Here is an 8,216-nt window from a genome sequence, read left to right as displayed (position 1 = left end):
GGCCCGGGATTCTCCATCAGCCGTCGGGAAGGCGAACCAGGCGAAGGTCTGGGCGCGTCGGGCAAGTTGCGTGCGGTGAGCGGCGAACAGCATCCGCTCGCCAACCTCTGCAGTGGTCCTTGTACAGGTGCATTATTTCAGCCTGTTTAAATTTACCTTCGTTTTCTCCTCTCGCCAGGTTCCGGTTTCCCCTTCTCGACTGAAATCACCGCCAGTTTTTCTCCATCGCTACTGTTCTGCCTTTTTCCACCCGGGGGTTTGTTTTGCCGTGTAAATCCATTCATCGTCCAGATGCAAGCATGCTGTTGTATCAGGTCTCCTCGTTACATTGCCCTGATAAATCATTGGCAAGAAAAACCAGTGCCGCTGAGAGAAACACTCCATTACAAGGTGGAGTAATCAATTCTTCGTTTGAAGTTCAAATGTCACCTATCTTTTTTTTTTCTTTTAGTTTTAATGAGAAAAATAAAATTGTTTGACTTGTTAACAGCTTGAAACTAAGCGATCCCTCTCAAGTACCTGCAGAAGAAGCAGAATGAAATCCAAAGGGGTTGGCCACCTGCCTTTTAGCCAAGAGCCGTGGTTAGAATGTGCATGGAGCATCATATGGCAGCCATAGGCCCCATTTTCCCTCTTTACCTGGGGACATTTGAACTCATACCTCTTCCTCTCCCACATCATTATTTTGACAACAAACTACAGTATCTCTGGAGCAGGAGAGGTTAGATTGTACCGTTGGTACAGTTTCAAAAGCTTTGTTGTGCTTAAACAACTTATACTAATTAAATAATTTGTACTAATAACTGGGGCAGGAACTCAGCTGGGTTTTCTCCCAGTTACATGTGTAAACTACCAAATTAGGGAGGCACACCCACTTGTTTATATGCTATATTCATGTATTTAAACAGTTTGTAAAAAGTGTTATAGTTCCACATGGAGAGATTGGAAATATGGCCTTTAACAGCAGATGCCTGTGTAAATCAGAAATTCAGGTCCACCTTACAGAGTATGCTGCCTGGGTACTGAGTAAACATAGGGAAGAAACAGGTCAGAATTACTCTGTAACTTAACTTTTCGCTGTTTCTTTTCCCCACTGTTCTCCAGCACTTTTTCCAGGTGTCTTTAATCATTGATGGATGATGGGAGCAACCCACTACAGCTTCACAATGTGTACCATCCATTCAGAAGAAGAAAACAGAGCTAGCTCTCCACTAATACAGACAAAATGTCGTCCAAAGCAAAATAATGCACATGTGCAGTGATTTATTCCTATGCCATCCAAAAAGTTTAGATTAGTCCCATGTCTCATTCCAAACCAAAGTAACTTGGGGGGAGGGGGATTAGATTTTTTTATTAGTTCTATTTCTCCCTTCCTCATTTGGTTATATTCCTTTTCCATTTTGTCTCCCTATTTTCAGACTTGCAGGATAATTCAGGTTGAAAAGACTCTCAGGAGGTCATCAAATAAAACCCTCTGCTCCATTAGAGCAGGCAGCTGAAGACTTTGTCAAGTTCAGAATGTCTCTGCAAACACAGATTCCTTCATCTTCCCAGGCACCCTTTGCTGGTTCTTCCCTTGCATATGCATAAGCTCAGTTCTAAAACTGTCCCCACCCTATTTCCACAGTCACTCCAGTTTCTTTAAATTTGCAGCTAGGAGACAGCAACAACAATTCCATGAGAGCAGTAGGAGCCTGGTAACAGCAAGAGAGGAAGTCCAGTACACTTGAAGAAGAAATTTTTCCTGGATTTATGGGAAGAGGAGAAGCAATCCCATTGACACTTCACTTCTAGTTGTCTACAACTAATAAGCAGTATGAAGGAAAAGCAAAATTTTATCAGTGAGACAGCAAGAGAAAGAACTGGTATAGCCAATAACTTATTTGCAGATGCCCTTTTTCCTCAATTGAACCAAATTCAATGGAAACATTTCACTTCCAGGTGAAATCATTCAGGGAAGTTGCTGATGGGTAGAAGGTTGGTCCCTTTCTTCACCCCCTCAGTATTTTCTGTGTCAATACAATTTTTTCTGTTTGCTTTCTGTCACTTGCAAGTCCTATCAGATCTCTGGACAGTGGCAGGTTGTAGGAGAAATTCCTGGAAACCTGAAAATAGCAGCAAGTTGTTTTTCTACTATCCATATACTCATCCCTCTGTGTCTGTGTGACACTTTCTCTGTAACACAATTTATGTTCAGGCTAGCTGGCCTGCTGCTACAGCTTTCAGTTAAAAAGCACAGGAGTTATCTGGTAGCTTTATCTTTCTGCAGCTGTTGTCTTTTTCCATCATACCTGACCCGCTGGTGTTGAAAGATGCCTCTTGTCTGAAAAGCTCTGATACTAACAAGAGAAACACTGACCTGTAGGATTTCAGAGGAAAAAGGCAAAAATGCTTCTTTCCAATACGTGGTGAAAACTTTTGTAGCACAGATGTAGGCTGTGTTTTGACCATATTTTTGGTTGTCATAGAAATTAGTTTATAGCTTAACTTCACAACTGTTTCTATTTTTACATAATTAGGGAACACAACTATAACACACTACCACTTTCCTGTAACAACATTTAGGAAGGACACAGATCAACATAATATAGCCATTCATCACATTTTGTGTCCAAGATATGCTGGTTGCTCTACAGAGCACCCTGAAATATAGCCTTGGAACTGTCAAAAGAGACATTGTTGTCATCAGTTCCTTGTAAATGACTATGTGGCTGTAGGTATATAATTCCAAATAGTGATGATAAGGGATTACAGATATATAAACTAAGCAGTCTCAACACACTTCTTGTTCTACTCTTCCAAGCATAGGCACTCTGAAATCTGGTACCCGTTTTATTATCATTATCAATGTCATGCTGTGTAGAAATTTCTGTTTCTTCAGAATTGTTATTTGTAAGCAAAAATAATTTGTTACCTGAGAGTTACCTTTGAAAAGAGACCTGTCATGCAGTTCAATTGGTAGGAAGAAACTCACATAAACCATCTAAAATAAATTTTAGAACAGCTTTATGTTTTATCTTCAAATAAGAAACATGATCAAGCACTCCACATTACTATCATGATATTTTTCAATCTATCAAGCTTTTGGAAGGTGTCATAGTATTCAGAAAGGCTATTTCTACCACTGTTTCAGGGACATCTCTACCACCTCGAAGTACTACAACCATACTTTAAACCTCTTGAACTTCCATTCAATAGTCCTCTGCACGAGTACTGCAGGGAATAGCAGAAAACAGATATTTAGTAGCTAGTCACTACAAAACAGAAAACAAAGCCAACTCTTCTACTGTACTAATCAACAAAAGTACAATCAGTTTCACATATGTATTAGAAAGGCAGTTAAATTTAGAAATCTAATAGTTTATTGTTTTGGGTTTTTTTTGCCATTAATTTCTCCTGATAATTAGCAGAAACAGAGCATCTGGTATACACAGTTTCCATACAAGCCAAGAGGAATCAGATCACTGAGGTTTGGAGTAGAAATGTGTTGACACCATATATACCAAAGAATTTTGGTGTGACACTTTCATGCTATGATCAGCTGATGAGTTGTTAACATTCTAGATCACAGACTCACAGAACTTTTAAGGTCACGGGTTATTGAAGGGGGAAGGGACCTCTGCAGTTTGTCTACTACAACCCTCTGTTGAAAGCAGGGTCAGATACCACAGGTTGCTTAGACCTGTGTACAATTGGATGTGAGACTCCACAGCCTCCCTTTGCAACCTGTTCTAGTGTCTGACCACACACAATTAGTGGGCTTTTATATTCAGGTGGAATTTCATCAGAGAATCTTGAATTCAGTGATTAACAAGTCTGTTAGGCCTTTATGCAGCAGTATAGTAGAAACACATCCCAAAGAGTAAATTGCATTCAATTGCACTGAAGTTCAGTAAGCAGCACACCACATGGTTATCCAGCCCATTGTCAAATCAGGCAACTGTCTGCCATTCAAGCTCTCTTACTCTATTACATAATTTCATCAGGCAACTTATTGCCTATTATATACAAGCTCATTGTTTTGCATGATTTGCTGAAGCAAGAGCAAAGACCTTCATCTGTATCAGCTTCAGCAACACCACCAGCCGAGGTGTTTTAAGTACTAATATGAACATTAAGTTGAGACAAATAACATTATCACAATGTTTTTTCTCTCCCTTGGCTAAGGTCTTACCTTCTGTTTTCCTTGTGTACAAAAGCTGGTCAAGAAAGATTCCACCTTTTGAGAGAAAGTAGTATTAAAAGTAGGAAGCCTTGAATTCATCTACATGGACAGAGAAAGTATCTCATTTCATTTACACAAGAATTCCAGAGAAGTGATTCTATCATCTTAAACATTCTGTTGAGTAATTCTACTTGCAGTAGCCCTGTTTTCAGCACTCTGTCTTTAGTTCTATATCAGCCCTTTCTTAAAGTATATGCTCATGTTTCCAGTGGGATATTAGTATTTGGTTTATGAATGCAGGAAACTTACCTGGAATACATTGCTTTCCACTTTTATCCCTAGCATGTATAAGTACTTCTAGAATGAAGTAGCTAAAAAATTAGAAAAGAGAAGCATCCTGAAGTGATTTTTATGTGGGGGTTTATATCAAGCAGGCAGAAAAAGACATGACTGTTTTTCAGAAGGCTTTAACAAAGGTCTCAGGTGTTGCTTCACCTACCACTTAACCAGGTCAAACTAGAGATCCTTGTCAGGTCTACCAAAATATCAATTTATGTGGCTACACCCTGGTTCACTACTTATCAAAGTGGCTTGGGTTAGGTTAGAGACACAAGTATTTGGAGGTATTTAATTAATCAAACCACTTTAAAAAATGAGGCTAAGACCAATCCCAGATAGAGTGAGGAATCTGGGGGAATGCTGAGCTCCAACTAATGAAGCAGACCAGTAATCTGTAGCAGTAGATCTCATTTAGCTTCTGCTGGAACTGGCTGCACTTGGAGTGCAGCACTTGTCCTTCCTTCTTGCTTTCAGACAAGAAGGTACCTGCAGTGCTGCCCCATTTCAGTGGCAGCTTCGCTAGATCAAGGGAACCCTCCACCCCTTTGACCATAAAAATCCTATGAAAAGTGCTGCCCTCAATTCTGCTGGCCCAGTCTTTCAGTCACTCTCTCTTTCAGTTTGGGCAAACCAAAATGGACCTGCAAAGACCTGTCATTGAAAGTGAGTGGGCCTGGCTCGTTTCAACACAGGCTGGGGAGCAACCAGACAAGTTACACTGGCAGAACCTGGGAGGTGGAAATCTGTGCTGGGGGTGGTAATGAGCAGCTCTAAGGGTTCCCTAAGTGTTCTTCTGGTAGCCTAGCTACAGACAGAAGTAGTTGTGTGTACACAGAAAACCAACATCCCTGAGCATCCTCCTTCATTCATGGAGAGAGCTGGGTAGCTATGAGACATACTTTATCCTGCTAAGGTTCTGAATCACCCTCTGAAATTGTAAAACCCACATAAATAAAGTGATTCATAAATCTAGATTATTATTTTTCTGATAGTATAGAGAAGCATTTCCATCACAGTTCTCTGAAATACTACATCTAACTGACAAAAATAGGGAAAAGGGTTTTTTTAAACTTTAAAGTTAATAAATTTTAAGACAATTTTAGGTTAATGGTAAGTACTCTCTTAACATGCAATGAGAAGAAAATCAAACTAGTTATTTGTTTCTGTCCCACAGCTTTCAATAATCTGTAAGAATTTAAATGTAGGGACTATTACTAGAAAAAGCCAAATTAAGTCAGCTAAAATTGAATAGTTGTTAAACGTTTTTCTAGATGTGGTATATATACATTTGTTTATGTTCCTAAAATGTAAGGGTTTTATTTTTTTTTTTTCTTAGTATAAACACTGTATAAAGCTCATCTTAATTGAAAATGTGAAGAATCCACCTTGACTAATGACAAAATACTGCTACAATGCAAGAACAATGTTTTCTGAGCTTGTCATTTAATGACGTTTTGAACAGCTTAAGTCAATGCTCCTAAAGTTCTGTTGAAATTCTGGACCAGCTAAACAAAACAAGCAGTTTCTCTGCACTTCCTATTACTAGCTGTCTTCAGTCTTAGAGTTTCTCTGCAATCAGTTCATCTGCCTCAGACTAAAAAAGTGGAGAGAATGCAGAAGAACACAAACTGTAGCTGTACTGGTCTGGCTCAGAGCTCCTGAGTTTGCAGGAATGAAATTTCTCTTTCCTTTCATTTACGCTGAAGCTGTATCTGCTTCTGGGTAAAAATCTGCTGTTAGATGTTAAATGTGAATCAGTCCTTTGTAAGGCTGCACTAGAGATGTAGAGGTTAGTTTACTGTCTATTTTGTAGCAAGGAAGTATTGTAAATATATAATAAGTATTTCCATTTTCCTTGTATGTGTCTTGCCGGGTTAACAGGGCTTATCAGTTTTTGTGTTTATTTAATGAAAAATATATAAAAAATTTTTTGATTCAGCTGACAGGAAGAAAAAGACAATGCAATGGGAAATGTTGTCAAATAAGGCCTCTAAATAGACAGGGTAATTTAAACAGGAAATCCTAAATCAACTGCTATATAATGTAGTAAGTAAATATATTAACCTGTAAGTAAACATATCAACCAGACAAATGATGTCATAAATTATGCTTGTTGATATATCAAAGTCTAGCCATAGCACTCAAGGAACAGTTAAGGAAACCCAGGAAATAAAGATAATGGATAATTTTATGGAGTTCATAAATTGCAGCTTCTAAACATTTATTTTTAAAAGAATAAATTTCAAGAGTGCTGCTTTAGAATCATCATTGACAACCATTACTGCAGGAATGCATGGCTCTGTATAGGAAACAGTATACAGTCATTGCACTGAAAAAGTGTTTGTTGGTGAAATTTTGTCATCATTAAAAAAATCCAAATGAAAAACCCTGTAAATGCATGCAGGCATGTTAAAGTCTAATAAGATACATTTATAACAATTTTGGCACTTTAGGTATGGTTGTATTTACAAACCTTTTTTTCTTTACAGCATGCTTGCACATACTCATTAGTTTTTTAGATATGTGCAGATCTTTTTTTCTCCTGAATTAGGCTTATAATTATCCCTTGTAGTAAAAACATATGAGAATATAGTTAGTCCATCCTTTTTCTGCCACTTGTTGCTCCTAACACCCTGAGATAAGTTAAACCAAGCAAAACTGAAACAAGCATCATCACCTCCCAAACCCACAAAACTTTATATCACACATTGTCTTCAGACCCAGGAGACATCATTGATGGGATTTCCCAAGGATTTGATATCAACTATCTGCTGCCACTGAAAACATTGAAACCATTACCTTTGATAGAAGCAGATTGAGGCCAAAGCTGAGCCTTCCAATAAAATTTTCCCCTGACAACTGCAAAAACATAAACCGTTTGAAAATATGAATGATACTTAAAATGTTTGCAGACCTGCCTGACTTATTCTGTAAAGGCTTTGAAACCAACTAAACTAAACTAAAACTAAAAAGAACCCAGTTTTCCTGAAAATTCATATTGCTCCTTCTATTCCCCAAATGCTAAACTGCTATCCATCGCAGGCATTGTTATCTTAGGGGAACCTGTGCAGCTGGGTGAACAGTGAAAGTCAGCAAATGCAGTAACAAGTGTGTCCAGTGATGACCCGAAGGGATCCTATACTTGCTGATTTAGACATCTGGAATTTAAACTCTGGAGAGTTATCTGGAGTTGACTGATGATCTTTTTGTTTACTTATTTTTGTTTAACAGACAGGTACCATAGCAGAGGCAATGTACCTGGTATGGGCTTTACTGATGTAGCAATGCTAAAGTCAGAGCTCTCTAACTGAAAATTTCAGAAGCCTACAACATAGATCAACATATATCATACTGCCACTTTACAGAACTGTTGGGTTTTTTTTTCCAGTGTGGTGATGATGTAAAGCCTTAAGAGATGTTTCTGGCATGCTCTAGTAGGTGAAGCAATCTCCCCCATGGGGATCAGCTTTGTATGTACAGCTAGTGTGTCTCCTGGGTTTAATTTCCTTAATCCTAATTGCCAGCAGAAGTTGTGATGATTGATTTTGAGGGTTCACAGTGCAGTTTCCGACAAAGATGTTCAAGTATTAAAAGAAGTTGGTAAACTGAGCCTAGCTGTACTGATTAAATGAATTTTTTCTTAACTGTTGTGAGGCAAAATCAAAGCTGCTGGAGTGCAGTATGCTAATGGATTCTGAAAGCACTTCGACAT

The 8,216-nt window shown here is 38.5% G+C and overlaps 1 long non-coding RNA gene across 2 annotated transcripts in view; it reads left to right on the top strand.

Moving 5' to 3' along the window:
- The window catches only part of LOC117244075, a 3,172-nt gene extending 833 nt beyond the window's left edge, over positions 1-2,339 (top strand). The window contains exons 1-3 of one of the 2 annotated variants that reach the window (XR_004496481.1): positions 5-75; positions 179-390; positions 1,105-2,339. This is a non-coding gene — a long non-coding RNA (uncharacterized LOC117244075). Of the gene's footprint in view, positions 1-4; positions 76-178; positions 391-1,104 lie in introns of those variants that run through there. The other variant, XR_004496480.1, reaches the window with a different exon arrangement.
- Positions 2,340-8,216: the final 5,877 nt, after the last annotated feature.

The sequence above is a fragment of the Parus major genome, chromosome 3 (assembly GCF_001522545.3).
Source record: "Parus major isolate Abel chromosome 3, Parus_major1.1, whole genome shotgun sequence".
In the NCBI taxonomy this organism is placed as follows: Eukaryota; Metazoa; Chordata; class Aves; order Passeriformes; family Paridae; genus Parus; species Parus major.
This window is presented reverse-complemented; position numbering and strand designations above follow the sequence as displayed.